This window comes from Stegostoma tigrinum, chromosome 40 (assembly GCF_030684315.1).
Source record: "Stegostoma tigrinum isolate sSteTig4 chromosome 40, sSteTig4.hap1, whole genome shotgun sequence".
NCBI lineage: Eukaryota > Metazoa > Chordata > Chondrichthyes > Orectolobiformes > Stegostomatidae > Stegostoma > Stegostoma tigrinum.
This window is the reverse complement of record NC_081393.1, coordinates 19,110,085-19,127,641: the sequence shown is the minus strand read 5'-3', so window position 1 is coordinate 19,127,641 and position 17,557 is coordinate 19,110,085.

The window sequence follows — 17,557 nt, the reverse complement described above, 5'->3', positions numbered from 1 at the left end:
ATTAACCCAATGGAATTGGCAGTTCTTCAGATATACCATCAGTCTGTACGCAATGCCACATCATTGCTGCCATCCAACAGGGCATGTTCCAAGTCCAGCAACATTCTTCAGTTGCTCCAAAATATGCTGTCAAACCATGAGACATGCGTCCTCTGACACCTAAGACCAACATTACACCCATCCAATTAGATAATCTCTTTGCCATCATAACACTTCTCAGTAAAACATTACTCGTCCCTTCCAATTGACCAATCACCATGTCCGTCAGAGCTCCATTCACCATCCATGCTATCACATCCATTCCATTGGCCAGCTCTGCATACTTCATCTCACTCCCTCCAACCCTCCACAATACACTCATCACATCTAAGAGTGTGAGAGACATTCATCAATCCCAGCCCACATCCAACAATCTCTGACACTCCACAGTCCAGTCTTCAAATCTATCATTATTCCGGCTTACAGCCCGTTACAACTCCATTCTATGTACAAATCTCCACATCCAGCATCAATTTTACCCACCCCGAACAGGATCAACCAGTCTCCATGTCCGTCATCACTCTCACCCAACCAAAGCACAACTTCAATCCTACTCCATTAGCCAACCCATATGCTTCTCATGCCATCTAAAAATTTCCACGTCCATTAAGAGCCGAATGATGGTCACTAAACAATCGTCAATTGTCAGAAAACACATTGCATTCAAAGAATAAATTGAATTATCATTCAATATCCCAAGCCAACATTGCACGCCTCTCAATGCCCAGACTTCCTACTCCCTGCACTATCAGTACTGTGCCATCGGCTGTCTCTATTTCCAGCCAACCTTCTCTCCATATCTTCCACTACTGCCTCACAGCAACTGGAGACCTGGTTTCGATGTCAGTCCTGGGCAACTGTCTGTCTGTAGTTTGCGCACTCTCTCCATGTGTATGTGTCAGTTTCTGCTTGGTGCTCTGGTTTCCCCGCTCCGCACGAAGATGTGCAAGTTGGATGGCTTGGCATGGCAAAATTACCTATCGCGTTCAGGGATGAATAGGAGGTGGGCAATACAGAGAGATGGTAGTGGAATGGGTCTGGGTGGTATTTTCTACGGAGGGCTGGTGTGGATTGTTGGGCGCATTGACCTGTTTCGACGTTGTGGGGAAAATATTTCAGGTGTAATTTACAATGTCCATCGTCTCTCCATCCCTCCAAGAATGGCGCGTCCCATTGGGCAATTTTGGAGTCTGTCATCACACTGCTTCTGAATTTGTCCCGTTCCTGTCCCTCCCCAGGTGACACACTTAATTGGATTTTCACTTGTCCATCATCACTCTACCCACCTGAGCATCATCACTTTCAATCCCCTTTGGAATAACTTCACAGACTGTGATATCCAATCACAAAGTCACCCTCTATTTGCACGTGGAGGGGCCTCAACGCTGATCCAGCTTCCTTACAGCCAGCTCTTCGAGTGAGCAGGATGTCTGAAGCTTTAATGCTCCACACCACACCAGAAACACTCAAAATGTTTCAAAAGGTGGCTCCAACCTCAACTTTAACTTGCTTTAAAGGAAAATGTCAAGTTTTGCATTCCAGACCCAAATCAACTGATCAAACTGCACAACAGGATTCAAAAAACAATTTATTCAAAATCTGCAGAAAAATGTCAAAAAATAAGGAAATGAATTCAATGACTGAAATCTGTTAACAAACATCACTGATTCATAGCTGCAGTGACTATTCCTAATTAACTATTCCAAATTACTAAAATCCCAGAAACACACCCCTTGGCAAAATGCAGGAAGAACGTGACTATGCAAGGACTATGAGAGCTGGCTATCCTCATCCAGGTGGCTCATACTGTTTCAAACTTGAAAAAAGAAACCTCAACCACAAGGTGATCATTTCTTTTTCATTCATATGTGGAACATGTGCTGGCCAGAATTTATTTCCGTTCCTAGTTGTCGTTGAGAAGGTGAAGAGTAAATTTAATGTCATTGTACATTAACCCACAGCAGGTGGTCTGCTGTGCTTCCACAAGGCACCTCCCAACTCTGTTCACACTCCAATAGCTTCTGATGTTGATAGGGAGAAAAAAAAAACTACTAGAAATACGATTCTGTGATAGCTGGCCAAACCCATTCAGTGTCTAATAAATAGAAAATCCAGCCCATCACAGCCATTTACTCAAATGGGACAAACGATTCAGCCCGATGCTTCTCATTCACTCTTTCTCTCTGAAGGAAACCAGGGAAACAGAACCTTTAAAAGTTAGAGGATTGTCACAAATCCTACTGACAAATGATGAAACAGGAAAGGTGAGACAAATTTCAAACTCAGACGGCCACGGTTGATCACTTTGTTTGGAAACCTTCCATATCGCAGACCCGATGACTCTGCCAGTTCATTGGTGTATGAAGTTTGATATTTAGCAGAGAAAGCTGCAAATACTGTGGCTTCTGAGTTGGCAGCACCTTCTTAAAACCCTGGAGGGATTGTTGCCACTTCCCTTTCTATTGTTTCCCTTCTTACCTTTCAGTCCTGATGAGGAGATGATGATGAAACACACCTTCACGTCTCTGTTTGTGAACACCAATTCCCAAATTTGAATGAAATGTTTCATCTCAACGAAGGATGAAGTCAAGGGTGGAGTCATATGATGGGTGTCACAATTGCGGTGTTAATTTGTGTAAGGAGCATCATTGTGTCAGGGTACTTGTTGTGTGATGGATTAATCATGACTGAGGAAGCGTCATGTTTGGGGTCGTTGTGTCAGAACATAGCTCTGTCGGCACACTTGCTGATTTTTGGGCATGCATGGAAGTGTATTGTCATGTTAATGTATCGTTGTTTCTGCAATACTCACCTCCGGAGTTCAACATTTCATGGGCAGTTTTGGTAAGAGGAAGTCTTGACAGTGGTTAGTGGTTTCAGGCGTATGCAACATCGAGGGTAGTTGCAGTAAAGGGTCGTCTTGTCAGTCTATAATTGTGCCTGGAGTTTACTCCTGTCAGAGAACAGAAATTTTGGGGGACAGCTGCATCAACATATGGTCACGCTGGGGACTTTGTGTTTGGGGGCAGTCATGGCAATGAGTAACCATGTCGGGGGCAAGCATGTTGAGGTGCAGATGTGATGTGGGATATCCTGTCATGGGCATATGTGTCAGGGTGATCTGTTTCAGTTTTATCACAGGTAGTCTTGCGAGGTGGTGGTCAATTTATGACGTTGTCAGGCTATGAGGTAACTCTATTGGTGGAAGCCGAGTCACTCGGCAGTTGTTTTGGGGAATAGCCGTGTCTGGAGATGGTCTTGCTGGCGTTCGTGGTTCACTGTCAGCGGACAGCCGTGTTGTGGGTCATCTGCGTCAGTGTTTAGCCAAGTCGGGAGGCAATCGGGGATAGTCCTGTCAGGGGCAGCCTTTTTTGTGTGGTTAGCTAATTCTGGGTTTGCAGTGTTGGGGAAAAGTTGTGTTGGCAGTTAGCCATGTCACTGCGCAGCAGTTTTGGGGCTCTGTTATCGCTGGAAGTCTTGTCACAGGAAAACAGTGCAGCTGATAATTCGTTTGTTCACCATACCAACTTTGGCAGAGACGGACAGCTGGTTGAATCGCTGATGGGGATGCAAGTCAGTCAGTTGTGTGGTCGGTGGTCATTGTGTAAAGTTGCAGAGAGGTAATTCTCCATATCATGCTTCTTCAATGCGAATTAACATTCATACAGTGGGAACATATGAGTCGAAACTCTTTCTGACACATTAGTCCCTCTCCTTTGCTGATGGAATTACATCCCCTAACAGCAGTCTTCCACTCTTCCGGTACCCAGTTTAGCATTGTACCATAAACAACTAATGCCGATGATCGCAGGGAATCACTTAGAATCTTAGAATGACAGCAAGCTAAAGTTACTCATCGAGATGATTCATCATCAGATCTGAAGTGAAGTATGGAGGAGAGACCATTTATGCTGTGGTTTGAGGGAGGGCGACTGGGGGTAAAAGGTATAGAGCACTGGTGGAGATTGTCTTTCCACACCCTCTGCACAATATATAGCATCTCTGCTGCCCACTTCACACCACTTCAGCTCTAATGAATGGTCATCTGGACATGAAAATGGTGTTTGCTTTCTCTCTATCGATTCTGTCTGATCTGCTGTGATCTCCAGCAATGTTGCTTTCAGTACAGATTCCAGCATCTGCAGTCATTTGTTCCTGTGCTCTAACAGTGTCCCGTTTGGTTTATTTTGTACCCACTGCACTCTAACATTCACACAAAAGCTCACATGCCCTTATAATGCATGCACTGAGGGATGATGACATCCAAAGTGTGAGATGTGTTTTATTCAGCAAAACTCAAACAAATTGATCCAAAGATGCCACTCAGCAGCATTTTCTTTTTTTTGTTCAATGAAAGTATTTCATGTCAGCACAGCCAAGAAGATTGGTTCTCGAACTAGTGAAAGGCAAGAAAGACGTGGGTCGTGTGAGACCATGTGTATTTGAGTGTAGCATAGATTCACAAAAATGACAGTTGGTTAACAAGTGTTCACTTGTGGGGAGAGAAATGAGACAAGCCGAGATTTGTGTCCTTGTAATTTAGAAATATCTGACATGGCTGAAGATAGTAAGAGAATAATGGAATCTGTTCGGACAGACAGGCAAAAAGGCAATAAAGGGAACTCACGCTCTCGCTTTCATACCTGAACTTAAAACAATGTTGAGTCTTATTTTGTACCATTTACAGCTGCTCTCTTTTGCTCTTGCCATCAACACCAATCACGGCCCCGCTAGACCTTTGCTGAAATTAAACTAAAAAACAATTTTCAAATATGTTTTGGTTTGTTCGAAGCTGCACTGAATTCGAAATTTTAACTCTGCTTTCTCACTCCACCAATGCTGCCGATTTCGCTGACTTTGTACAACCAGCTTCGCCATTCGCAGCACGTTTCCAGCAGACACTTTTTTAGTATAAAAATAAAATTTCCAGATCTTGCAGGTAAGCAGCATCTGAGATTTTTTAAAAGCAAGTTGAGCTAGTAAAAGCAATTCCATCTGGCAAATTAAGGAGATAAAAACTAACAAGAGGGAGTGAAGCTTGTGGCAATAAAATAAGTGACAGAGAGAACGCTGTCCATGCAGAAGGAATTGCAGATCAGTGCGGGAAATATGTATGTTGAGGACAATCACATTGACACAAGAACACGGCAAGTAATTGAAAAGGAAGCGTAACTGCATGCATGGTATGGAAGGCACGCTCTACTTTTGACCCCGAAACAGTAATCTAATTTCAGATCAATCGCAGACAAAATCTGCCGTCAAGTATCCGGCCTTTCGGGAGATTGCATGTGTCAGCACACCCAAAGTACAAGGCAGTATCATCAGTCTCAGAGTACCTCTTGTACAATGCCTGAAGAAGGAGAGAAGGCGCTGAAAGCTGATGTTGTCAAATAAACCTGGTGTACTAAATGGTGTCATTTGATTTTTGACCTTGTCTCCACATCATCAATGGTGTGAAAGTTTGATCTTTTCCTGCCAAATTCTGTCTCTGATTCCACCTCTCTCGCTAACAAATGAAGACGGAGTGAGGCTCCTAAAGCATGTGCTTTCAAATAAAGCTGTTGAAGGATAACCAGATGCTCTATGATTTCTAACATTGTACACTCCAATCCAACACCGGCACCTCCACCTCAAACTTTTCGAACCCACCGCAGTCTAATACTAACAACTCCATCGAAACTGATGTAGGTTAAAATCCAAAGCACTGAATTATTTTTCCATTATCTTCTGTCTGGTTTCCTTTGTTCTTCCAGCCTCCTGTTTGTATACTTAAACTCCAACATTGGCAGTTTCTATTTTTTTTATTCAGTACCTAATTCTCACTGAATCACACCCGGTAACCAGCGCTGGCTCTTACAGTCAGACTGATAGAACTTCCCATACAAAAAAAAAGACCCTGTGCGATCTTGATAATTTCAGGTTATTCTTTTTGCTTCTCTAACCGTACGCTAGAAAGTAGAGTGATTGTTTCTTTTTTCAGTTCATTTATCTATGATTTGATATTATAGTAGGACGAAGCTCAGTAAAGTGTAAAAAATGGCAGGAGATCCCCGACCCGTGTTATGCTCCTCTTGCTCAATGTGGGAACTCAGGGACGCGATGAGGTCCCTGACTACTACACATGCAGGAATTGTGTCCCGCTGCAGCGCTTGTTAGACCGCTTGGCGGCTCTGCAACTGCGGATTGACTACTTTCGAGCATCCGCGATGCTGAGGAAGTCAGGGATAGCACTTCAGCAAATTGGTCACAACGCATATTAGGTTTCGTGAGGGGTAATGGAACTGGTGACAAAATGCAGAGAAAAAGCAGGAAGGCAGTGCAGGTGTCCCCTGCGATAAGCTGCATCCAAGACAGGTATTCCATTTTGGACAATGTAGGGGAAGATGGCTCACCAGTGGAAGGCAGCAATAGCCATGTTCATGGCACCATGGCAGGCTCTGCTGTACAGAAGGGTGGGAAAAAGTGTGGAAGACCTGTAGCCACAGGGGATTCGATTGAAAACGGAGTAGATGGGCGTTTCTGTGGTCGAAAACGAGACTCCCACATGGCATGTTGCAGGACATTCTGAAGGGGGAAGTTGAACAGATAGCTGTCGTGGTGCATATAGTCACCATTGACCTAGGTAATAAATGGGATGACGTCCGACAAGAAGAATTTCGGGAGCTCGGAGTCCAGCTAGAAAGTAGGAACGTAGAGGATGTAATCTCAGGATTGTTACCAGTGCCACATGCTCGTCAGAGTAGAAATGAAAGAATAGCCAGTATAAATGAATGGCTTGAGAGATGGTGCAGGGGGAGGGGTTCCAATTTTTGGTCATTGGAACCATTTCTGGCAGAGGTGGAACTATTACAAATTGGATGGTCTCCTCCTGGGCAAGACTGGAACCAATATCCTGGGGGTCCGTTTGCTAACGCTGTTTGGGGATGGTGAGAACTAATGGGGTGGGGGATGGCAACTAAATGAGGAGGTTAATGTGCAGTAAGGAGGTCGTAACTAAAGCCTGTAAAGAGCTGGATAATGAGGTCAATGTGACCAAAAGGAGGAGTAGGCAGAGAGCAGATGATGAACGCAAAGGTACAAGTGTTGTCAGCTGAATTTGTTTTAAAGTGAGAGGTGTAGTAGGTAAGGTAGATGAACTTAAGGAATGTATTAGTACCTGGGAGTACGGTGTTATTGTTGTTACTGAGACTTGGTTGAGGGATGGGCAAGATTGGCAACTAAATATCCCAGGATACAGATGCTTCAGGAAGAATAGAGAGGGAGGTGAAAGGGGTGGAGGAGTTACATTACTGGTCAAAGAAGACATCGCAGCTGTGCTGAAGGAGGGCACTGTTGAAGTTTTGAACATTGAGGCATTATGGGCCGAACTCAGAAATAGGAATGGTGCGGTAACAGTGTTGGGGCTGTACTACGGGCCTCCCAACAGTGAGCCTGAGATAGAGGTGAAAATATGTCGATGATTTATGGAAAGATGTCGGATCAACAGGGTGGTGATGATGGAAGATTTTAATTTTTCCAACATTACTGGAAATCACTCAGTGTTAGGGGTTTAGATGGAGCAGAATTTGCAAGGAGTATCTGGAGGGTTTTATAGAGTGGTATGTAAGTAGTCCAACTCAGGAAGGGGCCATTCTAGGTATGGTGATAGGGAATGAGCCCAGCCAGGTGGTTGAAGTTTAAATAGGGGACTACTTTGGGAATAGTGGTCACAATTCTGTAAGTTTTAGAACACTTATGGACAAAGACGATAGTGAGACGAGAGTGGTCCTAAAGGAAGAGTGCTAAATTGGGGAATGGCCAACTGCAGCAAAATTCGCCAGGCGCTGGGGAATGTGGAGTGGGAGCATCTGTTTGAGCATAAATCCACATTTGATATGTGGGAGGCTTTTAAAGAGAGGTTGATTTGAGCACGGCAGGCATGTCCCTGTGAAAATGATGGATATAAAGGGCAAGATTAGGGAACCATGGATGACAGGTGAAATCATGAGATTAGCAAAGGGGTAAAATGAAGCGTACACAAGGTCTAGGTGACTGAAAACTGATGAAGCTTTGGAAGAATATTGGGAAAGAAGGACCAATCTGAATTGAGGAATTAAGAGGGCTGAACGCGGTCATGAAATATGTTCTGCAACTGGAGTTAAGGGATATACCAAAGATTTGTACTCATACAAAAGGAGCAAGAGGGTAACCAGAGAAAGGGTTTGCCCACTCAAGAACTAAAGAGGGAAATTTTGTGAGGAGTCAGAAAAGGAGTGAGATTCCGAATGAATATTTTACTGCGGTATTCATTAAGGAGAGGAACATGACAGACATTGAGGTTAGGGATAGATGTGTGATTCCTCGATGTTAAGTCAGCATAAGGAGGGGGCAAGTGTCCGGTATTCAAAAAGGCATGAGGGTGAATAAGTCCCCAAATCCGGATGGGATCTATCCCAGGTTACTGAGGAAAGTGAGAGAGGATATAACTGGGGCCTGAACAGATGTCTTTGCAGCATCCTTGAGCATGGGTGAGGCACTGGAGGAATGGTGAAGTGCTGAAGTATCCCCTTGTTTAAGAAGGGTATCAAGGATAATCCAGGTTGTTCTGGAACAGTGAGCCTAATGCCAGTGGTGTGGAAGCTGCTTTTAAAAAGAGTGAGGGATAGGATCTATTTACATTTGGAAGAAAATGGGCACATTATTCATAGGCAGCATGGTATTCTGCAGGAAAGGTCATGTCTTACCAACTTGATAGAATTCTTTGAGGAAGTGACAAAGTTGACAGATGAGGGAAGGGCTGTGGATATCATATGCAAGAACTTCAGTAAGGAATTTGACAAAATCTCCCCATGAGAGGCTTATGGAGAATGTGAAGTTGCATAGGGTCCAGGGTGGAATAACTAGTTGGAGAGAGAATTGTCTGGGAAACAGGCGACAGAGAGTTGTAGTGGAAGGGAGTTTCACAAAATGGACAACTGTGACCGTTGGTGTTCGATAGGGATCCGTGCTGGGGCCACTTTTGTTTGTGATGTACATAAATGATGTGGAGTAAGGTATAGATGATCTAATGAGCACGTTTGCAGATGACACTAAGATTGGTAGAGTAGCAGATAGTGAAGGGGACTGTCAGAGAATGCAGCAGAATATATATATAGATTGGAGAGTTGGGCGAAGAAATGGCAGATGGAGTTCAATCCAGGCAAATGCGAAGGAATGCATTTTGAAAGATCCAATTAAAGAGTGAACTGCACGGTAAATGGAAAAGGCCTGGGGAGAATTGATACACGGAGAGATCTCAGTGTTCAGGTCCTTTGTAACCTGAATTTGGAAACGCCAGTGGATTGCGTTTTCAAGAAGGCAGACGGCATGCTTTCATTCATTGGACTGGTATTGAGTGCACGAGTTGGCAGGTCATGTTACAGTTGTATGGGACTTTGGTTCAACCACATTTGTAATCCTGTCTACACTTCTGGTCGCAACATTACCAAAGGGATGTGAATGCTTTGGAGACGGTGCAGAGGAGGTTCACCAGGATGTTGCCTGGTATGGAGGGCATAAGCTATGAAGAGAGTATATCAGGATTCTTTTACGTGAGAAAGACAGAGGTTGCGAAGTGGGTATGATTGAGGTCTACAAAATCATGAGAGGGAAAGACAGAGTGGGTAGCAAGAATCTTTTTCCCAGAGTGTGGTTCAAAATTATTAGAGTGGACAATTTCAAGGTGAGAGGGGATAAGTATAAGGGAGATTCGCATGGAAAATGCTTCATGCAGAGGATGTTGGGTGCCTGCAACGCGCTGCCAGAGTCGGCGGGAGAAGTGGACCCGGTAACACCATTTAAGATGTTACTGGACAGATACATTCATGGGCAGGGGGCAGAGGGACAGAGATTCTTGGAAAGGAGGCAACAGGTTGAGACAAAGGATCTGGATTGCCACAGGCTTGAAGGGCCGAAGGGCCTTTTCCTGTGATGTAATTTTCTTTGTTCTTTGTCCTTCTTTCTTCATTCTAAAGCACATCCTCAAGGTGCAGTGCGAGTGGAAGCGCTCGAGCATTCATGCACATCTTCGATCATGTCAAATGTCTCCCCTTTTCATGAACTGCACACTCGAATTGTGTCCACTCCAATTATTTGCATATCTCCCTTGAAATGAATCACCTCGTCCTCTAATTCCCACAAACGGCAACTTGATTTGTGGAAAGAAATCCCCAGAGTGAGCAACATGCCCAGAGTAAACGGGTCACTTCACTCTGAGACAGCATTCAGAATTCGATGTCATCTCCAATAAAAAGCAATTATCAAATTTTACTAGAGTATCATTCACAAATTAATTCGTATCCTCTCCAAAATAACACAAGTCGTCCTTATTGATTTGCTTGGTCCTCGAACCATGAAGGGATTTAATCAGGAAGCCTTCATCTCCTCTCCTCAGCTTGAAATCATAGAATCCTTACAGCGCACGAATAGGCCACTTGTGCCATCGAGTCTGCGCAGATCCTCTGAAGAGTAACCCATTCGATCACTGGAAAACTGCGATTCCCACCGCGAACCCAACTCGGCTGCACAGCTTGGCACTGTGTGGAAATTGGAGCTCCCAGATTAAACCCACATGTTCATGGGAAGAATGTGCAGATTCAGAACACACAGTCACCCGAGGGAGATATCAAAGCCGGCTCCTCGTCGCTGTGAGGTAAGTAACCACTGAGCCACCCATTTTGTCTCAACTCCTTTCCCCAAATTTGCCAACGACATTTTTGGCACAAGTTGGAAACAGTTGATGGAAGTTGCCCGACAGTTACGCACGCTGCCGATCGCAAACAGTCAACACAGTTTGTTGACGAGACGCTTGTCAAAAGTTGAACTCAATCAGCGCTGGTTTCTGAGCACAGGTCTGTTACAGGCTAAAGACAGTCAACGCTGGTTGTTGAGTAGTGGTCTGTTGCAGGCGAATGTTCTTGACACTTGATATTCAGTAGAGGCCTGTTACACCTTGCAAACAGATTTTTCTGGTTGGTAATCTGTAACACCTTAAACACAATCTGTATTGATTGCTAAGACCTATTACTGCTTGAAGTCAGAACTCACTGGCAGACGAGGAGATACCTGTTACAGTTGGAAGACAGTCAACTCTGCCTGTGGACTATTGGCATGTTACAGTGTGAAACAGGACAATGGTTGTTCTTTCTAATGCCTGTGTAAGGGGTGGTGCAAGGACAAACAGGGCAGTCACAGCCTACAGTATACGGGGCAGGACTGAAATGAGGAGAAATATCTTCACAAAGAGAATAGTGAAACTTGTGGAATTCTATGCCACCGAATGTGGCCAGTTCTGAAACATCGATGAGCAAGTATTTGAATGTAGTTTTCAAGGCTAAAGTTATCAAAGAGTATGAAGAAGAGAGTGTGGTAACATGTTATTGATTTGGAACGTATGCTGTGGCATTATTTATTTTATCAACAGTTATGTAGACTCTCCCTGTGATGGCTCACTTCTCCACGTACATTTGTGGTCGGGATTGCTCAGCAAGTCCTGGAAGAATGGATGATTGATGTGATGGGGACTTGAGTCACCATACTTCAGACCTCGTTGATCCCTCAGATGGCGCCGGATGTTGACAGGGACGGGGATGGCATTCAGCACACAGAAGTATGCCACCAAAATTGGTGGTGCAGCTCGCGACAGAAAAGGTTACCTCACAGACCAATGGGATGTGGATCAGTTGGGCTAATGTGCCGAGGGCAGCAGATGAAGTTTAATTTCAGTCAATGTGAGGGACTGGATTTTGGAAAGGCAAATCAGTGTGGGTCTTACACACTTAATGGTAACATCGGGCAGAGTGCCGATGAATAAATGGGACTGTTGAGCGCAGGGTCATCGATCCATGACAGTACGAACAAAGGTAGACAGGGAAGTGAAGACAGTATTTGGTGTGCTTGCCTTAATTGATCAGTGCACTGACAAGAGGATTTCGATGGTCGTGTTGCAGCTGTACAGGACATTGGTTCAGCCACTTTTGGAAAACTGCATGACAATGAGGCCTCCCTGCTCTCGGAAAGATGTTGTGAATGTATTCAGAAAAGATTTCAAAGCATGTTGCCGGGCTTGGAGGGTTTCACCTGTAGAGAGGGACAGAATAAGCTGGAGCTAATTTCCATGCAGGGTTGGGGACTGAGGAGCGACCTGAGGGAGGTTTCTAAAATCATGTTGGTCATCGGAAGGGTAAACACCTGAGGTTTAATTCCTGAAGTGAGGGAGTTCAAACTAAACAGCATGAGTTCCAGGTGAAAGGTGAAGGATATAAAAGGGACCTGAGGGTCATGATTTTCACGTAGAGGGAGGTGTGGGTGTGGAACAAACTCCCAGAGGAAGTTGTGGAGGCTGGTATAATTAGAACATTTAAAAGGCAGCTGGATGGGTGTAAGAATAGGAAGGGTTTTCAGGGATATTGACCAAGTACTGGGAAGTGAGACTGGAACTATTTCAGTACATCTGTTTTGCATCTGGGAGAAGCACCAAAGGGTTTGTTTCTTTTGTGTATGCCTTTATGAGCCGATTACACTATGATCAATGTGATGGGGCATTGAAACTCTCGCCTGGACTGGGTAATCAATGAGATAGGTGATTGCTCCACTCCCCCTGGAGGACTGGATGACAGATTCCCAGGCTTTCATCTTTTCTGCAGAAAATGAGTTTTGTGGTTGTGCAGTGACATGGGCCAGCCAGGTGGAAGGTGTCAGTGTATGATGTGAATTACAAGAGGGGCAGACATAGATAGAGGGACTCTGAGACTCAGAATTTTTCATTCATTCATTCGAAGGGAGTCCTATTGGATGTAGAATGAGTCGTGTCAGGGTGTGGAAGTTGGGTTCAGGCCTGTCGAGGACGGACATGTCTATGTGTTGCTGATGGAGGAGCCATGTTGATGGGGTTGTATCTCTAGACAGGGTTCGGGGTGATATCGGGAGTCAGTTTTGCAGCTCTCAAAGTATTCGACTGTCACTCGCATTAACATCGCCACTGCTGCCCATTTCGACTCGACGAGAAAAAGAATAACCAGATACAACGGACAACAGTAATATGCCCTTTTCATTGAAATTACTGAATGACCAGGAGGCAGTCACTGCCAAATTGTGGGTCATATAAACAGCCCCAGGACTTCTCAAAAAACACCAGATCCCACTCTGTTGCATGTCAAACAAATAAAACAAAACATCAATAAATAAATTACTCCTTCGCGACGGATGGCACAAATCTCTTGCGCAACCGAGCGCAGGTTAGCGAAGGGACGACACTCAGTTCAATCAGAATATCATTCTCCCCGTGTCTGCGTTGGTTTCCTCCGGGTGCTCCAGTTTACTCCCACAGTCCAAAGATGTGCAGGCTAGGTGGATCGGCCATGCTAAATTTCCCGGAGCGTTCATGGGTATGTGGGTTATAGGGGGATGGTTCTGGGTGGCAAGCTCCAAGGGGCAGTGTGGGCTTGTTGGGCCGATGGACTGGTTCCCACACTCTATGGAATATAATCTAATCCAGTAAATTCTTCCTGAGGAACTGCTCCAAAGCCTGGTGTTAGTGTGGAAGGGGATATCCTCTCGGACATTGGACCCTTTTTAGAGCTGTTTTCTCCCGGGAACACCAGCCGCTGTTTTGCACCACAAGACTCAGTATTATCCCCGTCTATGCTGTCTACAACCAGAGCACAAGAAGAAAACACATGCAGACACGGAAGAATGTGCAAACTCCGTGCAGAGACCCGAAAATGAAATTGAACCTCGGCCCCAAGAGCTCTACATTTCATAAAGATATCGATGATCAAAGGGCTGTGTCATTCCAAATTCTCCCTGTCCAAAAATATAAAGCAGCTCCCAGAAAGCAGTTTCTAATTATATTGTTGGAACGTACTTTCATGACCATTTAAATCCATTACATTATGTGTGTCCTGATCACTTCAAAGCTTTCACTTCCTATTGTATTGTCGAGTAACCACAGGACACTACAATGTTGAATCATCATTCTGCAGCCATAGCAGCCACAGATCAAAATAAATCCTTTGCATGTTTTCCAAAACCCTTGTTCAGATAGCTGTCTCAATAACTGCTTTGATAATCTCGTAAAATTTTATGAATTGGCCCTGATGAGAGACTCGATCAGAGCTGGATTGAAACCAGCTGGGAAATAGCAATCATAACTGAGAGTCGGAGTTCTCCACCATCGAACCGGTACAGGTGAAGGTAAATGCCATGCTTGAGAGCTCAAGTCCTCGCAAGGTCTCGGGTTGCAGCCAACAATAACAAAACCACAAGGGTCACTGCAACCGAAATGTTGACTCAGTTTTTCTGTCAGTCTGCAATTGCTGCAAGACCTCTTGAGTTTATACAGAATGTTCTGTCTTCATTTCAAGCATGCCGCTGGGCCATGCATCGTCGAGGCGATGCTGCAAAGGGAAAGAGGAGATCAGCCTGCGATGGACCCCATATTCGAGCATGAAGCCATCCAACAAGAAAGGAAAACCCAGACATGAGGTCCCCTCCTGTCCGTTTTGATCTTTCAAATGGATGATCATCAATCTCCCTCAGTATTTTGCAGATCCTGGCAACTCCCATCACAATCTCAGTCCAGCTTTTAAAATCAATGTTTAAAATTCAAACAATCTGGAGGATTTTGGTGAGACAGGGAAGTTAGGTGTGGTATATTGATCAGTGAATGATTCGATGACACGGCATCAAACTGAAACACAGCGCTTGGAAAATTATGATAAGCCGATTCAGTAATCTGGAATGTGAACTGATTTTCAGTAATGATGGACTGTTTCATTAATTATCCATTCATGTTAAACTCAATCATGTTCAATCTGTTCCTTTCACAAAGTAAATTAATTGTCGTCATCCGGTCTGGCCTTTACACAAATCCAGATTCCAAAGCTGAGCGGAGGGGGTATGTTTCTTTAAATAGCAGGGATGCGTGTCTGTGCAATTCCTTCCCCCAGACAAAACTTGTTTGTGTAGGATGAGAGGGACCAAGACAAAGACATGAGTTGTCCATCTGGTAGATATAACCCAAGGAAATAAACACTATGACAGAGTCCAACAGCACAGTAAAAGACCCTTCAGCCCATCAAACCCACCGGGGTCAGAAACAAAACACATCATTGTACTAAAAACCATTTTGAAGCGCTTGACCCTGAGCCTTTGTATCATGAGTGCCCATCTAAATCCTTCTGAGTGTCATGAGTGTTTCTGCCCCTCCCATCCTTACAATTCAGGAGTTCCAGATTCTCCACTAGCCTCTGGCAAAATATTTTACTCCACATCTCCCTCTACAGTTTCTGCCCCTTCCCTTCAACCTGTGTCAGCCCAACCTGCACACACACCCCATCATTGATCTCTCCACCAAAGCCAAAACTTCATTCCTGTCTTCCCTGTCAATAAACCCCATTGTTTCACACATTTCAATCATGTCTCCATTTGTAATCTCTGCTCGAAGAGAAATAACACCCTGTCTGCAATAGCCTCTCATCAATAACTGAAACTCTCCAACTCCAACAAGGCAAAATACAGTTAAACCTGCCTCTGACCGCTCTCCCAATGTTAACACAACCATCCTCATTTCGGGATTCCAGAACTGCACACAATACTCTCGCTTTGTGGCCTAACTGATCTTGTGTACATTTCCCAGCCACATCTCCCTGCTTTAAACACTGTGCCTCAGTTAATAAAGGCAAATGTACCAGAACATTTGTGAAGCACCTTAACTCCCTGTCCTGCTGCCTTCAGGGAGTGATATATGTGCCCAACAAGGGCCCTCTGATCCTCAGTGCTTCCCAGCAGCTAATGTCTTTCATGCATGTTCTCTAACTTTGTTTGAATGGGCAACACGCTGCTTTTGACTGGGGTGCAGAGGCATCACTCAAAGCTCTGCTGCCAACCATGTGACAAGGAGTAGTGTCAGACTCAAATGGGATTGAAATTTGCTTCATATTCAACCTCTGAGAGATTCTCTTTTATTGCCTGCTACAGCCCTGTCTGTACTCTATGGTAGGCGGTCTCGAGGATGGTATTTAATGCAGAAAAAAGTAATGTGTTGCATTGTTGGAAGACAATCCAGGGCAATGCCTCTACAGTTAACGTCAGAGTTCTGAGGAGTGCTGTCCAACGAGAGACCAATGGGGTGCTGGTACATAGTTCCTTGATTGGTACGCTTGCTTTCATTCAACAGAGCATTGTAAATCGGAATTGGGACATCTTGGTGCAGCTGTGCAGGAATTTGGTGAGGCCACATTTAGAGAACGATATATATTATGGTAATTCTACTATGAGAAAGATGTTAATAAATGGGAAAGAGTGGCAAGTTGTACAAGTATGCTGCTGGAACTGGAGGGAATGAGTTCTACATAACGACCAATAAATGGAGACCAATAAATGGTCAGTGTGCACAATTTGGGCCAAATGGTCTGTAAACGTACTGCATGTGTCTGTGACACTACGACAGAGAAGTAAATATACCATACACAGCTGCAGTAGGAACTGCAGATGCTGGGGAATCTGAGATAACAAGGTGTAGAGATGGATGAACACAACAAGGGTTTATTTTTCTGAAGAAGGGTCTCAGCCCGAAACGTCAGCCTTCCTGCTCCTCTGATGCTGTTTGGCCTGCTGTGTTCATCCAGATCTACAGCTTGTTATCTCGGATACAGAGCCTAAGCTTTATTACATGGGGCAAAGTCTCAGTCACAGCCGCAGTATGTTATAAACTACATGCGATGCTGAGCCAGAACTGCCCTGGACTCCTCTCTCTCTCTCTCTCTCTCTCTCTCTCTCTCTCTCTCTCTCTCTCTCTCTCTCTCTCTCTGCAGAAGCTGAGTTCACCAGAAATTTCTAATTTTATTTGTCATGACCTGTATTCCTTGTCATGCACCTGAATAAAAAAGCACCCATTCCGTTCTTGGCATCGGATTCGAGCCATTCTCTCCACAAGCTGTAACCCTGGATAATAAACAACTGCCGCATCAGCCAATGCAAATAGCACTCAGCTGTCTGTGACATAATGCCTGACAGAAATGCTGAATTGCCCAGATTGAATTTACTGTGAGTGAAGTTTATAAAGGGAGTGGTCCAGTTCCACAACGACACAGGGTGTGCTCCAGATTCTTGTTCTCCTGGATGGTGACCCACAGCAGCCAATCATGCACAAACGTGTTGAGACCCTGTTGTAATGCCACGCTACACGCCTCTTTCACAATAATGCTGTCATCACAGGTACACTGCAGGCAACTTTGCTGCAGAGATCAGACTTGCAGAAGCACAAAGTGATCGCTGAAACAGAACAGAGCATGAACTGAGAATTGAGTTGGTTAAAATATTTGAGGATGGTTCAGCAATAATTGGAAGGGAATAGTGGTAGATTTGAACTGAGCAAAAACAACTGGGACAGCTTGACCCTGCAATGCAGAGAGGTAACAGAACTCTTAAACTGCATTCCAGTGAACCTCTTTTTAATCTGCTTGTGCGAAGCGCAACAATACAGGAGTCATTTCACATG